Below are 16,849 nucleotides of genomic sequence, written 5' to 3' on the forward strand. Positions count from 1 at the left end.
CCACACTTTCCCTCAGCAATAATATCTTCCAATTGCCTCCTCTCATTTTTCTCCCCAGGCACGCACAGCCTGCTGAGCAGGGCAGGGAGTAGAGGCCCCTACTAATTGGAATGGTCATGGAGATAGCTTGTCTCGCAAGAGCAATGCCTGCAGGGCAGTGGGGATGCCCCGGAGCCTCATCACAGACACACACCTGTCCTTTGTCACAGCTGGGCTGCCCAGACCTGGAATCTAATCCCAGGAGAGCTGGGGAGGGAGGATATTTTATCTTCAGAGAAAGGCAAACAGGATGAGCACTCATCGATCTTGAGGAAGAAACATTAGCCAACTCAAACACATGCCGGGGTCTGAAGCAACAGGATGTCCATGATGTAATGCCTGGATTCACCTTGGCATCTCCTTTTACACTAAGGACAGACTTGGAGAGAAAATGAAGAGACACGAGCAAGGAACAGAGGTGATTTGCAGAGGGCATTTACCAAACTTGTTCTAAATCGGTGCTGGTTCATCACAACAGAAAGAGTTTGGACTTACTGCTGGCAACCACCACTCATAGCACCATTAGACCCATAGAATCATAGAATCACCAGGTTGGAAAGGACCCACTGGATCATCGAGTCCAACCATTCCCAACACTCCCTTAAACCATGTCCCTCAGCACTTCATCCACCCGTTCCTTAAACACCTCCAGGGAAGGTGATTCCACCCCCTCCCTGGGCAGCTGTTCCAGTGCCCGATGACTCTTTCTGTGAAGAATTTTTTTCTGATATCCAGCCTGAACCTCCCCTGGCGGAGCTTCAGGCCATTCCCCCTTATCCTGTCCCCTGTCACTTGGGAGAAGAGCCCAGCTCCCTCCTCTCCACAACCTCCTTTCAGGTAGTTCTAGAGAGTAATAAGGTCTCCCCTCAGCCTCCTCTTCTCCAGGCTAAACAACCCCAGCTCTCTCAGCCGCTCCTCGTCAGACTTGTTCTCCAGCCCCTCACCAGCTTCGTTGCTCTTCTCTGGACGCTCCAGAGCCTCAACATCCTTCTTGTGGTGAGGGGCCCAGAACTGAACACAGTACTCAAGGTGCGGTCTCACCATGAACCCACCACCATCTATCCTGTATGTCCCCCCGATCCCAGTCCCCACCTATGCTGAGTATTGTCTTCTACTGCCTTGAGCAACTCAGCCATCCATCAGAACACCTTTTCAGAGCCCACTGCAAAACGTTTTTCCTCTTATTTATTCTGCAGTAAAGCCCTTGGTGAGACAGTGATCTGACTGGGAGAAGGGCCCGCACATCTCCAGCTGCATCCAGCCATGACTCATCATGAACCTGGACAAAGGCACATTGGCAGGATATAGGAACAGTGGGACACTGGCTTCCCCCACACCACACGTGATTTTGTGCCAGAATGAATACAAGGATTCCTGCAGAGAAGCTCTTGCTGGCAAACTTACCTTTATCGAAGACAATGAGACTGTATTTTTAGTTCTTGGCTCAGATCCTCTCACTGCTGACCAAATCGCACATAGGAGGCAAACCAGAAAAGTGGTTGTCACCACCCTCATGCTGTCCCTTTCTGGAGCCAGCTGACAGTCATCCCAGATCACCGGATTCAGTCAGAGCAGCAGCAGTATGACACTGAGACAGAGAGAAACAAATAGCTGCAGGCTCAGCCAAAAGGTCACCCGGCAGAAGCTGAGAAGTTGCATTGCCCTTAAAAAGGTTCTTTAGATAGCTACAACACAAAACATCTTTTCAACCCTGGTCTTTGTGTCCAGAGCCTGAGTCTCACAATATGTGGCAGCCAACACGCTTGAGCTATGAAACTGGCATGAGTGCAAACGCCAGCACACAAATGTCTGGTTAGTGGTGTCTGTGAGGATTACACTGGTCTGAATCTACTTCTGGCACCAACGAAGGTTTACACTATCTTGACACCTTCTCAAAACCAGTTCCCCTGCAAAACAGAAGCCAGAAGACAAATCACTCCTCTGCAAAACCTGGCTGCCAAGGGGCACATGAAGAAAGCTCTGATGAGCACAAAGGCAAGACTCTGAAGTTTAGGTCCTGCCAGTCTTCTGGCAGGAGCTCCAGCATTCTGAAGTCTCCAGTGCTTCCCAGGCCTACCTGGCACAGATGGTACCAGGAGGAAGCCTGGTCCTTCCCCTGCAGCCAGTTTCTCTCACCAAAGGAACAGCAAGAACAGAAACATAATTAAAAATCACTGGGGAAAACTTAATGGAAAGTGCAAAATGGGAGGTGGCTTGTCAAGGTGCTGTTTGATCTACTCATTCTAGTTCAGAGAGCTAACTACTGGCAAAGACCTCAAAACTTCATTTCCTTGCCAGTATTCCCAGGCTTGTATTACCTTCTTTAACAGTAACACCACAAAATTAGCCCTTCATTAATGCTGAATTGCACAGTAATTCACAGAAGAGAGCAAACAGACCTAATCTGACCATCCAGGCATTGATTAAAACCAACACCCCTGAGAATGCTTTAATAAAGATTCAACACTTCTACTGGTTGCCATCACAGACCTGTCTTTCGGTAATGATTTGCCTCATTAAACCAGACACTGCAGACCTGCCATTCCTGGTCGGATGCTTTCCGACACTCAAAACAAGTGGGAGGCAACACACATCCCACAGAGGTTTCCCTTTAACAACCTACCTCCTGTTTCTGCTTAAGAACTCGTAGCAATTTCATTTAACAACAAAAGAAAACGTTTTCAGCTGATCAGAGATCTTCACTTTCCCAATGGGAAATGAGTTTGGTTTGGAGGGCTTTTGCTGGAAGAACACGTTAGTAAGGGGGCGGTCTTCCCATTCCTCACCCTTCTAAATGAAGCAGTTTGTATTTCCTCTGGAAATGTTAATTCTTTCAGTAAAACATAGACTGTTTTTAAGCTGGAAACTGTGGTTTTGACTGAATTGGCATGCTGTTACCTCTCGGTTTGAACAGTTTAATTTTGCTCTTTTGAATAAGTATTAGAGAAACTTGCCCAAATGGGAGACTTTATCAGAAAAGGACATTAGAATTTTTGGAGATACTTTGGTCTAATTAAGAATTGCTCTTCGATAGTGCTGTAGTCCTGCCCAGATTTACCTTCTCTCTGTTCTTTTTATTTATGTTCTGCACCAAGGTCCCCAGCAGGAAAGCTGGGTCAGTCCCAGACTCAGATGTCCTAAAAACCCCTTCTTAAACGTGCTACCAGAGATTTGTGATCGCCAGCTTTGACTTAGTGACAAAACCTTTGAAATGGAATTATCATTGTCAACATTTGAGTGACAAAATCTTTGAAATGGAATTATCCTCCCAAAAAATCTCTGTTCAGGATCAGCACCTTGAGAATCTGCATATCCCAATGGAGCCTGACAACCACACAAGCTTTCACTGGAAGTGGAAAGTGTCTCTAAGCAACCATTGAGAAATATTGTTTACAAATATTTCTCAATATTTTGACCAAGTTGGGTGGGGCTTTGAGTCCCCTGATCCAGCAGGAGGTGTCTCTGCAGGGGGGATGGAATTGGATGGCAGGGGTACGGAATTGGATGAGTTTCGAGGTGCCTTTGGACACAAACCATTCTATGATTCTATGAACCACACCAAACTGCAATTAAAACTAATGCTCTGGCCTGGGAGAGGGGGTTGAAGCCAGCCTGCCTTTCTGGAGACGTGAACACTTCATCCCTCCAATGTGCTCAATGACCTCCGCACTTTGAGAAAAAGGCCGTTCACATATATCTATTGACCAGACTAACCCAAAAGTCAGCACAAGTATACGTTTTTAAGGCCCACAGGAGCTGCTGATGTTTCTCTTGATCAGGGAGTGCAAGGATAGGACAAGGGGGAGTGGTTTTGAGCTCAAAGAGGGTAGATTGAGATGACATCATAGGAAGAAATGTTTTGCTGTGAGGGTGGGGAGACCCTGGCCCACGTTTCCCAGGTTGCCCCATCCCTGTTCACACCCTGAGGTGTTCAAGGCCATGTTGGATGGGGCTTTAAGCAACCTGATCCAGTGGGAGGTGTCCCTGCCCATGGCAAGGGAGGTGGAACTGGGTGGGCTTTAAGGTCCCTTCCTTTAAGGGAGACTTCTTTCACAGTGACGTGTTTCCACCCAAAACCAACCTCATCATCAGAAGCCCTGGCATGTCGAATACTGTGTTCAGTTCTGGGCCCCTCGCTACAAGAAGGATGTTGAGGCTCTGGAGCATATCCAGTGAAGAGTGACGAAGCTGGTGAGGGACTGGAGAATAAGTCTTACGAGGAGCAGCTGAGAGAGCTGGGGATGTTTAGTCTGGAGAAGAGAAGGCTGAGGGGAGACCTTATTGCTCTCTACAACTACCTGAAAGGAGGTTGTGGAGAGGAGGGAGCTGGGCTCTTCTCCTAAGTGACAGAGGACAAGACAAAGGGAAATGGCCTGAAGCTCTGCCAGGGGAGGTTCAGACTGGACAGCAGAAAAAAATTTTTCACAGAAAGGGTCATTGGGCACTGGCAGAGGCTGCCCAGGGAGGGGGAGGAATCAACATCCCTGGAGGTGTTTAAAAGACGGGTGGATGAGATGCTCAGGGGCATGGTTTAGTGGTTGATAGGAATGGTTGGACTCAATGATCCAGGAGGTCTTTTCCAACCTAGTGATTCTGTGATCAGCAGGTGCTGTGTGGACTACAAAGACCGCTATTCAGATACAGCTCTGAACATCATCCAAATTCTGGAGGTCTGCACAGGCTTTAGTGAGGTTTAGCATGCTGCCCTCTGCCCCCCTTGACAGTTCCACAGAAGACACCTCAAGCGCCCGAGCAGTGGAGAAAGTCCACTGACTACCACCCACTGCCCAGCAGTGCAAAACGCTTCCGCGCTGGTGGGCACAGGGAGGTCAGACCACACACCACTGCCCCATGAGAACAGCACACATTCCTACCAGCACATGGAGACCCTGTGCTCTCTCTCATGTACCCCAGGCTGTCACCCACTGGCTGCTCTGCAGAGAGGGAAGGCAAGCAACATCCAACAGCCATTAACATTTATTTTACTGTCATCACCGTTTGCTCAGTCCCTTAGCTTCACAGAGAGATGAGCTTTGGTGCAAATCCGAGTCTCCCCGCATGAATCACCCCCCACTCCCCTTCAGCACCATCTCTCCCTGGGGCATCCTTTCGCACCATTCCTCCTTTTGCAGGGCCAAGACTCTTCTTACCTTACAAGCACTTCCACAAGGTCTGGTTGCTTAGAGCTCCTTGCTTCATTCTCACCTCCACAGCTGCCATGAGGTGCTGCTTCTCCCTCTTATAAAAGTCCAAAAACACTTACCTAGGACTAATTTGGAAGGTGGGCTGCTGAAGGGGTTTGGAGCTCCCAATATGACCTCCAGGTCGCAGCACTGCTTGTGTTGCGGAGAAGGTCCACGGCAAACCCAACCCAGAGCAGAGGTAGAGGTAAGTAAGAAGAAAGAATCCTTGAGTTGGCTGGGCATCTGCTAGGCATCAGCCCCTGCTGGGCATCTCAGCTGAGGATCCACAAGCTGGTCCATGTGAGGGCTGCAAAAATCAAAATCAGCCCTTCTGGCAGGTAAGTTTTAGGGAATGCAGTCACTGGTAGAAATGATAACACCAGCAGGGAAGAGCTAGAGACTGTGTTCTTGGGATGGTCCATAAATCCCCCAGTTCTGTGAAACTGCAAGACTCCAACCTTTCCTGTTGTCCCAGCCACAGTCATACTGGTGTGCCCACATGCCATCCTGCAGCACTGGTAATTCCTTAGGCACCTGCATTGCTTTATCTTTTGTGCAGCAGAGGCACCAGGCAGGAGCCCACCAGAAGGTGACAGTGAGCCAATTTCTTTATTTCACCCTTTATTTTCATTTTTTTACAGCTATTGTAAAGCTGAGAAGGGCACTGAGATATTTATTCCCAGCAATCACCTGATTATAATGTGGATGGGCTGTGGCTCAGCACTGAAGCAGGTGAAGGGGTTTTTAGCCTGTCTCATCCAGCAATCTTCCCAATATCAAGTGGATCCACTTCCACTTGGGTTCTGTAGCAGTGAAGTCCTTGTTTTATAACCATGGTGCAAAGAATACTGGGAGGCTGATGTTAAAAACCTCCAAAGCTGAATGAAACGCTGTCACTTGCTGCACCACAACCAACCCCAACCGGAGCCGACAGCAGCCCAGCCGGCAGCGGCAAGGGTGAAGTTCTACTTGTACACATATGTTTACACAACAAACATCCACACTGCTGCTACAACAAGCTTTTTCCCCTCCCAGCAGCTGCCAATCCCACCTGGCATTAGTGCTGTCCGCTGCATAGGGGCAACGGAATAAACATGGCAAACTAAATGCCTGCAGCAGGAAGGCTGGACTTTGGCAGGGTCTGCTGAAAGATCCGACCCTGCCTGCTGGCTGTGCAGAGAGAGGCAGTGAGTATGAGGGTCCCGGGAGAACAGAGGGAGACAGGCAGCTGTGGAAGGGTCTGGAAGCCACAGCCCTGCCTGAGTGAGCTGCAGAGCAGAAGTGCAAGGATTTGTCCCACTGTACCTCATCCCTGCCTTCCCCCGCTGGCCGTCCGGTGGAGTCGAGCAGAGGGAAGAACTCTCCTCATTTCTCTCATTTCTTTCTCTCTAGCAGCACTTTTTTTTTTTTTACATCTAACCCTCTTTTTGAATGTAGAACATCTTGGCCACAAGAAAATATCTCATTTACTTCCTGAAAATGGTCCTTGAAAGCCATCAAAGCCACTGTTTCTCTGTGCTTTGGGTTTGTTTCCTTGTTTTTTCTGCTGGCTCTGCAGAAGAGTGATCTGTTCTCCCTTTCTACCTTCCACACTTGCCTCTGAAAAAAGGGAGAGGGGAAAAGAAGCGCAAAAATTAGAATGATTAAAACAAAACATGGGGAAAAAACAGAGCCAGTTCCCTCTACCTACTGTTACTCTCGCTGAAAACATTCAAAGTTGCTTTTTATCATTGTTTTTTCAATTATATTTAATTAATTTTCCACCAGCTGTACTTAAGTTTGTGGTAGATGTAAAGGTGGAACTAAGGACAATGTTGGCCAAAAAAAAACCCCAAAACCAAATAAAATGTCCTTTTTCTTTCCAATCTCCATTAAATCTCCATTTTCAGAATGAAACCTCATCCTTGCAAACAAGCTGTGCTTTGCAAACTTTTTACTCTACTACCTTTCCACGATTAGTTATGAACTACATTCCTTTTTTTCTGTTCACTTGTTTCAGGATTCTCTTTACGTGGGCTCCTGGCAGGGGTACAGTTGATCTCACCCACACAAACTCCAGCCCGCAGCCATCCTGGCCACAGCCAGGCTCCTCCAGGTAAGCAGAAAACTGGACTTCAAGAAAGAGTTTGCAAATATTGCCCCAAGCAGCTCAACTCAAGGGAACCTCTCAGGTTTAACTTATTTCATTCTGGCTGGAAGTAATCCTGTAAGGAGTTGGGGTAGTGAGGTGATGCAAGAAATGGTGTTTTCATCCAGCCCAAGATGCCCAGGCTGCTCAGGAAGAGACTCGTGAGCTTCTGTGCTGCCCGATGGTGGCTGCTGCGCCAGCCCTCGAGTGCTGTCGGGGCTCTAACCCAGAGCACTGGGGTATTTGAAATGTCAATTATTTATGTGTTCATGCTGTGGGTTAATGCTGACTGACACTAAAACACTGCCTAGATTTAGCTTCATAAAATTTTTATCTCTATGAACTGCAAGTCTTCCTCCAATTTCATTTAAAGGAAACAGAGTATTGAAAAGCCTACTGAGGAATTCATGAGCACCTAGCTACAACCTCACTCTTCCTCATAGTCAAATCTTGGGACTTCATTACCATGGCAACATATAATAATTTTAATTCCCTTCCTGATTGCCACAGAGAGACAAATGCATCTGCTTGCTTTTCTAGGGTCTTGCCATCCACTTTGAGGAGTGTGTAAGCCACGTGGAACTTGCCTCATGGAGCTCATGAGGGAGCCTGAAATAGATGTTGTGTACTTTTTTGGGGGTGAAACACCCAGAAAAGGTCAATAAAATTCAGAAAACCCAATTCAGGCAGTGTTTGTGCTGCACTGAGTTTTGGGCATCACAGATGTGTGCACATAGCCCAGAGCAGTGGGAACACCTGGAAAGAAGTTTTGTGTCCTTTGTGCGGTATTGCACATTAGAGCAAGAAGCAAAGGCATCTTCCACCACTGTAAAGAGAAGAGGAAAATAGATGAAGGGTGAGAGGTTGCCCAGAGAAGTCATGGCTGTCCCATCCCCAGAGGTGTTCAAGGCCAGGCTGGATGGGGCTTGCAGCAACCTGATCCAGTGGGATCCATGGCAGGGGGTGGAATTGAATGGGCTTTAAGGTCCCTTTCAACCCAAATCATTCCATGATTCTATGATTCAATGCATCATTTAAACACGGAAAAGGCATGGGAGATTCACCTTTCTTTAAGGGCAGGAATGAATGCTCCATTGAAAAGAGCAGATTAAAATCGTAGCGGTCTGTATGTAGCTACAAGCCAGCCTTTTCCTCCACCTCTAAAGATCCAGCCCTTCCTCTTGCTGAAGGGTTAAAATTTCCAAAGAGAAACCACAGTGTTTTCCTTCTTTCTCTGAGCTTTTTTATTTAGTTACCCTTTCATTATTGTTTTCTTTCATTTTAAATGAAAGTAATCTAAGTAATTATAATAATAAAATGGATGTGAGCAAAATGGGTACTGTGGGGTTTATAAAATACAAATTTCCCTTTTCTGGGAAATACGGCCTCTCCTGCACTAAAACATTTCAATCTCTGCCCGGGCTCCTAAGGTGGCATGAACCCCACAAGGCTTGTAAGGTCCTGAGGAGGAAATCACTGAAATATCCAGTCCTCTGCAGTTGTGGTTTGAGCTAAAGTAGAATCAGTTTCTCACTTCAGCTCAGCCTCGTCTGAGTAACTTCATTTTCTGGGAGTTCGCTGTATGTTTTTCAGACAGCATTCCTCTCTGGCAGGGCTAACACGGAACGCTGGGTGCAGAAAGTCCACTGTTTATGCTTATCCCTACGGAAACCAAGGCCATCCTGGAGCCGAGGGAGCTGCAAGGGAAAGGGGAAGAAAAGGGTGGCACCTGCAGGGAGTGGGGGACAGGAGAGGTGACCCCAAACTGACCAATAGGGGATTCCATCCATACAGGTCATGCTTGGGATAAACTTGAGATCATGAGGGTATCGTCTCTCATCTGTGATGGCCGACTTCCAGTGAGGCCCTGTTCTGTCTGTTTGCCCCTGATTTTGGATCCATGCATTCCTGAGCCCAGCTCCCTCCTTGCTGTGGACCCTTTCCCTGTGCCTGCTCTGCAGTGTCTGTGGGGACATACTTTCATTGAGCGGCAGGGGCGTGGTTTTGTATATTTGTATATGTTTTACTGTTTTCTCCATTACTATTATTATTATTCTTCCTATCATTATTATCTTCTTAAAGCTCTTCTAGTTTTCAACAAGTTTTTTCCTTTCATTTCCCTTTTCCTCTTTTCCTTGGGTTGGGGGGAAATTGGGTGCCCAACTGCTCGGTTCTAGCTGCTGAAATTGGCCCAGCCGAGGCTGATCACCAGAGCAGATGCAGCATTGCTGAACGAGTGCTTGATCTGAGGCCAATGCAGGGATGCTGCCCTGCATTGGAGCAGGGAAGAAGCACTGTTAAGTGTGAATTAATAGCCGAGTTTCATACCACTGGGCACACAGAAACACCACCAGTGGGACCCAGTGGTGCAGCTCAGATGAATTTCTCAGATGTCTCAGGTTGCCATCGAGCTCGGCGTCTGCCCTGCATTGGGTAACACACACCCAGGCAGGAATCAGCCAGCAAAGGCTCCATTGGGTTTGGGTTTTTTTTCTTTCTTTTCCTTTTCTTTTAATCTCTCTTCTGAAAATAACCCAAGAAAAACTTTCCTTGATGTTCTCCAAGCAGTTACTGGCAACATTTCACTGATGTGAAAACAAGGAATCTTTCTTAAAGGTTGAATGTACCCGAATTGCTCCAGCCTGCTCAAGTCCTCTTCTCTTTTTTTTTTTGCTATTCCCTCATTTATAGTTTTAACTGATAACTGCTCTCTGCATTTAAGTCAGACAGAAAAGAGTAATTCTCCTTTGACTTAGGGAAGAGAAATATCAGCCTTAGTCTGAGACGTCATGTCACCTCCCTTAGAAATTCACTTTCATCTCCAAAATACTATAAAATCCTCAGGAATGGCAGGTCTGGATGTTGGGTCCAGCTCCAGAGAAGCTCCTTGCTCCCCTCTGCTGTGGCAGGTAAGCAGCTCACAGCTTGGTTTTATGGTGAAAAACTACATTTCTTCTTTCACAATCTGTTTGGCACCTTAGATCTGGGATACAAACTGCATGGGAGATGGTGATGTTTGCAAATGAGGCATCCCAGATCTCCTACAGTATCAAAAATGGACTGCAGTACCTCCCAAATAATTAAATTAATGGTTATTCAGGTGTAAAGCTTTCTCTACAGGTCACTCCAGAGCTGTTACATTGCCCAAAACAATCAGTCAAGATCTTTTTGAGGAGACTTTGCTTCACTACTGTTTCTTAGACTCCAGTCTCCTCAATGGCAAGAAGTAAATCCCCATTACTGTAAATCAACCCAGCTCATTTCAAAAATCCTCACAGCTTTTGAACTGAAGAGCCTAGCCCCAAACCCTTCCATCGCTGCTGTCCAGTGTAGCCTCACTGTGCAATCATCGGCATTTCTGCATGCATTGCAAACCCACAGAGACAGCAGGTACTGCGTGGTGAACACCCAGAGCGCAGACACACACACATACACACATGAAAGCCTATAGGAGGGCATCAGTGCAAAGCTCTCTGCAGCTGCTGTGACCAGATCTGGTGCCTGATCTTGGAGGCATCCCTGCAGCTGACTGAGAGCAGCCTTGAGGAGAAGGACTTGGGTGCTAGTGGATGAGAAGCTCCACCTGCGCCAAGCAATGTAGGTTTGCAACCCAGAAAGACAGCCATGTCCTGGCTGCATCCAGAGCAGTGGGACCAGCAGGGCAAGGGAGGGGATTCTGCCCCTCTGCTCTGTCCTGGTGAGACCCCACGTGGAGCCCTGTGTCCAGTTCTGGAGTCCTCAGCACAGGAAGGGCATGGAGCTGTTGGAGCGAGTCCAGAGGAAGGCACGGAGATGATCCGAGGGCTCAACCAGCTCCCATGTGAGGACAGGCTGAGAGAGTTGGGGTTGTTCAGGCTGGAGAAGAGAAGGTTGCAGGGAGACCTTAGAGCATCTTCCAGTACTCAAAGGGGCTCCAGGAAAGCCGGAGGCCTGATTTGGAGGTCTGCAGAGGGGCTCTTGATCAGGGAGTGCAGGGAGAGGATAAGAGGGAATGGTTTTCTGCTGAGAGAGGGGAAACCTTAGGAAGAAATGTTTTGCTGTGAGGGTGGGGGGGGTCTGTCCCAGGGCAGTGGTGGCTGCCCCATCCCTGGAGGTGTTCAAGGCCAGGTTGGATGGGTCTTGCAGCAACCTGATCCAGTGGGAGATGTCCCTGCCCATGGCAGGGGCTCTAACTGGGTGAGCTTTGAGGTCCCTTTCAACTCAAACCATTCCATGATTCTATGATGACCAAGGCTTGGAGAAGCTTCTTTTCTTTGTTGTCTTACATTTACAGCAGCTTTGATTGAGCTGCAGAGGGACAGGCTAATGTGAAGGACTTGGGCATCAGTCACAGGAAGGGTCATCCAACCCATAAGACACCTTGTCTTCAGCGAAGTGGCGCTGGCTGTGCTGCTCATTCATAATCTGGATGTGGGATGTAGGCATGTTGCTGAGGATGGGGATCTTCTTGAGCATCCACACTGATGCTCAGGAGATGAAGATGCAAGTCTGAGCTGTCACCATGGTCTCCCTGCAGTCAGAGAAGAGAAACAGCCACTGTGAGATGACTGTACAGTTCACACTAAAGTAGGTGTCCAAGACAGAAGGATTTTCCTCCTACCTTATATCAGAAACCTGTGATTTAGCCTACACAACAGACAATTTCCACCTGCAGAAGCAGGTGAGACCGGTCCCACTTTGGCCTTGCTCTATCTGCGATCTTCTGTTGGGAAAACCTGCAGACTGCTCTCCAGCGTTAGTGCCTCCATCCTAGCTCTCTGGGTGAGGTTCAGCATGGTCTGATGGAGGACAAATGGCCTCATTGCAGATGATAGCAGGACCTTTCCAGGGAAGTCTGGAACCCTGAGGCAATTCTAGGAAGAAGGTACGGCATGGAGATGTGCCTGAGCCACCCACAGCATGCCCGACTTCCACAGAAGATTGGTGGGTCTTTGCTAATCAATGATCTGATTTTTCTCCTCAGGTTTTTTTTCCAAATCCATAGCCAAGTTCAGAACTCACTCCTGCACCCATACTTGCTCAGACCTTGGTGAAACTCCAGGAAGGCAGGTGCACCAACTACAGCCCTGTGCAAAAATGTACGGGTTTATGCTCTCTAAGTACATTTTTTTTTAATGTGCTGATTTTCTGGCAACGAGACAGGAAAGTTAATCAGACCTTTCATTTCTATAACCAGCTTTAAAGGATTTGTAATATTATACTCACTTATTGGAGAGCAGAAGGAAATTGTTTGTCTGATTATGAATCTGCCATTTATTGTGCATTAAGAGCACAATCACCTCATGCAGTCAACAGCAGGATATTTTATCCCAGTTTTAGGAATGTGGGGGTGGAAATACACCATTCCATCCTACCAAGTGACATAAACCTACTCTGATCTCAGAAGCCACCTCCCGAATACTAAAGAGCTGGGACATAATGGCTTTTAAAGAATATAGTTTCCAATTAGGTCATTGGTTTCAAACACAGGGTGGACTAAATTAGTAACATTTGGTGGTAAATTTCTTTGAAGTTCTCATTAATCCTGGTCTTGGATTTGAACTTTTCTTGGCCATGTTCCTTATAGAATTTGTATCCCAGTTATGTCAAAACAACTGATTAGCCCCACAGTCTGAAGGCAGGGGGGATTAGGTAGGGTGGGTGTTAGATTTCATGAAAGGCCTATTTACCTAGTCGTTTAGCATGACCAAATGGGAGGGCAGCCAACAGGGGCGACACGTTGGAAGAATTCCAGTGTTCCTGGCTCATTAGAGATCTCCACAGCAAATGGTAGTGTTGCATTTGTGATAACAGCCACTGTTCAGATTCAGCTGCCTACCGGGTCCAGACAAGGGCTGAGGACTTTCATTGACCAATGACGGCTGCCAGGCTCTTCAGTTCTTGTGAAATCAGTGGAAAGGAAGAAGCATTTCCAAGGAACCTCTTCAGGTGGTGTTACTTCTTCCTCATGATGACCTAAAGCAATCTTTTCCCAAAAAGGGATTGACCTCTTTCCATCTATTCCAACATATTCAAACCCAGGCTTCTGAACAGCTCAGAATCACCAAACCCAAGAACTGTTAAGAAACTCAGTGAGGTGCTGTCATATAGCCTCTATCTGAAGAAGCAATAAGTTTAATTAATGAGTTAATGAACCATAGCCTGGAGGAGAAAACACACAGTGAGTCACGGCAGCAGCGAAGCTTGGGAAGTCCTCAATAGGACATGCCACAGTTACTCAAACTGACAGCTCTCTCATATCCACGCTGCACATCTCCTTCCTGAGGCTCCAGTTAGTCAAAGGACAAAACAATATATCAGGAGGCCTTTCCTGGAGATCACAGTCAGGTACCAGAGACCTGGCAGGCAGAAGACTCAGAAGTTTCATGAATAAAAGTGCTGTCTTACAGGAATGTAAAATGACCGAGAGCAAATTGAGAAACAGGCTACTGTCAGTCCCCAGGGGACAACTGATCTCAAGCCAAGACAGAATTACCCTCCTTGGATGGTGCAAGGCCAACATAAGTTGCAGGTCTGGTGGATGCATGCAGGTTTGGTGCATCTTCAAGCCTCTTGTCATCTCTTGCAGTTGCCGCATACTTCCATGGTACCAAAATGGGCAGCAACTGCATTTCTAGGTGGCAAAGCTACATGAGACACAAGACAGGCATTGTACAGCTCAGCTGCTCTCAATACCCCATCGTGAGCAGCACTGCTCCGGCTTGTGCAGCAAACCCGGTCCTAGCAACGGAAACCACTACATTGTTCTGCAGCTGAAATGCATTAGGAAGCTGCAGATGATGCTGCAGTTGTAACACTTGGTAAGGAGCTCAGAAGACATCAGGAGAGAGCTCAGCCACAACAACGTTAGTAAAATCAGTTAAAATCATCTTTTCCTTGAAAGGAAAAAACATATTTTGGGATTGTGTTTTCATTTGAGGAAATGTTTGCACAAGTCCAGAGGCCACGGAGATGATCTGAGGGCTGGAGCACCTCCTGTATGAGCACAGGCTGAGAGCGTTGGCCTCGTTCTGCCTGGAGAAGAGAAGGATCTGCAGAGACCTTAGAGCAGCTTCCAGTACTGAAAGGGGCACCAGGAAAGCTGGGGAGGGGCTCTTGATCAGGGAGTGCAGGAATGGGATGAGGGGAAAGGGTTTTCAGCTGAAAGAGGAGAGATTGAGATGAGATCCTAGGAAGATATGTTTTCCTATGAGGGTGGGGAAACCCTGGCCCAGGTTTCCCAGAGCAGTGGTGGCTGCCCCATCCCTGGAGGTGTTCAAGGCCAGGTTGGATGGGGCTTGGAGCAACCTGATCCAGTGGGAGGTGTCGCTGCCCATGGCAGGGGGTGTGGAACTGGGTGGGCTTTGAGGTCCCTTCCAACATAGGTCCCTCTATAATTCTATGAAATAATTGGTTAAATTCTTATTTTATATGAAACTCTTGCTTCCATCTCTAGACAATCTGTCTAAACACTGCATCAGTGACCAGAAAGTTCTCTCAGCCCAAAATACCTGGATACAGACCTTTTTCTCACCAGCCCTAATGAACACACTCAACTTCCAGCATGGATTCAGCCTCATTGACTTCGACAGAAACTCTTTTAACACTAATAATGTTTGTACATATGCAGAGGTGTTTGTACGATCACAGCACACAATTAATATGGAACTAACTTTAATAAGCGTAATTAGGGTCATTCCCTGATGGTGTGAAAAGTAGCACTGAAACTTATTGGCTGGAGTGGGAGAAATCACAAGTCTGATGGACCACGTGTTACTTTCTCACAAGTTGGTGACCTCAGGGCAGGACTTCAGAAATCTCTCCTATAAAACCAGAGCTACAGAAAATCAAGTTGGCTGCATTTAGATGGAGCCACGGAAAATACTACTTCTTTTTTTCAGCAGTGCATTTTGGCTCAGAGCTTTTTCTTCCCCAGTTAGGAGCTCAGTCATGTCCTTCACATAATGATGTCAAAGCATAGAAATACAGCCATCAGGAGGAGAGTGTTAAAGCCCTTTTGGAAGGACTATATCCTAAGGAAAGGAGCTTTTTGTGCTGTTTAATAACTAATATAGGCAAAAAAAAAAGAGGAGTCTCTTGTGGTACTTATTGTCCTGCCCTCTTCTGAAAGGTAAGGACGTGGACGTAAGCTGCAGCTGAAGGACAGGTAGCACAAAACTAGTTCTTTTACCCTCTGCTTTGCAGCCTTGTTTTGCTACTATTTATGAAGTTCTTCTCAAAGGGCAGAGCTATTTCTTTTGCTTGTTCTCATCTCTCTAGCTCATAGGACCTGAGGGTGATGGAGCACTGGAAGAGCTCTCCAGGGAAGCAGTCACGGCACTGAGCTGAACAATATTCCAGAAGCATTAGACCAAGGCCCTCAGCCCCACATTGTGAATGTTGGGATTGTCCTGTGCAGGGACAGAAGTTGGACTTGATGATCCTTGTGCATCCATTCCAATTCAGGACAGCCTATGATTTTATGAAATCCAACCAACCCAAACCTACACGAGGCTGTGGGTTTTCCAGCACCACTCACCTTGACCCCAGCCCCTGGGTCACTCCCATGTGGCCATAACTTCAGCAATTCCAATGACCTTGATCTGTCCCTGAACTTCCAAAAGAGATGCTAACAGGGATTTGAAAACATAATGGTGTGTCCTTGCCTTGGGGAAGGGAGAGGTGTCCTTTCCTGGGGTGGACCATGATCCTCCTGGAACTACAAATAGTGCCAGTGCTTCCAGAAAGAGTGTGGCTGGAGAGCAGGCAAGCATGGGTGCTCTGTGGGAGAGGAGAGGTGGGAATGTTCCAGTGTAAAACATTTCCTCTGGTTCATGTCCAATTAAAAATCATTCTGTGGCCTACAACAGCTTCTCGTCTGGCATATCATGAAACCACTATTTCAGCACAATTTACAGCCTTTTGGGGAACAGAGAACTTGGTTATTTAGTAACTCGCCTGCTCGCCTCGGGAAGGTCAGATCCTTTGTTCCCTGCCAGAACAGTGAAAGCCATAAACTACAGGAGGGAGAGTGTGTTGGGAGCTTGTACTTACAGTGTGGTACACCTGGATAACCCTGCAAACAACAGTACAACGCAGGAAGGTCACATCTGGAGAAGGAGAATATTATGGGATTGATGCATCCAAGCATGGTGTGCAGCAGCGGTGCTGGAGGGCAGCTTAGGAGCTGAGTGCTACAACACAAAGTACATGGATTAGATGCATTTTACCGAGATTTGGGTGAAACCTGCCACTTAAACCCAAGCACTTGGTGGATGCCAGGAGGGGCTGATCCCCGTTCATTCCCCCTTACTAGGCATTTTCCTGTTAGAAGATGGAAAAGAGCAAAGCAAGCTGCAGATTTTCTTCCCCACAGCTGTTGACACCTCTAACACACAGTGTGGTCCGCAGCTTTGCTCAAGATTGTGTTGTCCATGGCTCCCTCGGCTTGCAGGGTACTACAATGCTTGTACAGGATCAGAACAGGGCAAAAAACCCGCCAAGACTAAGAAAGGAAAAC

At 47.3% G+C, this 16,849-nt stretch overlaps 1 long non-coding RNA gene across 1 annotated transcript; it reads left to right on the top strand.

Annotated features, from left to right (window-relative positions):
- The first annotated feature begins 6,275 nt into the window (after positions 1 to 6,275).
- On the top strand, positions 6,276 to 16,229 carry LOC128853997 (uncharacterized). Its single transcript, XR_008452867.1, has 3 exons — positions 6,276 to 6,409; positions 7,222 to 7,317; positions 15,610 to 16,229. It is a non-coding gene; the product is annotated as an uncharacterized LOC128853997 (long non-coding RNA).
- The last annotated feature ends 620 nt before the right edge of the window (positions 16,230 to 16,849 follow it).

This window comes from Cuculus canorus, chromosome 18 (assembly GCF_017976375.1).
Source record: "Cuculus canorus isolate bCucCan1 chromosome 18, bCucCan1.pri, whole genome shotgun sequence".
NCBI lineage: Eukaryota > Metazoa > Chordata > Aves > Cuculiformes > Cuculidae > Cuculus > Cuculus canorus.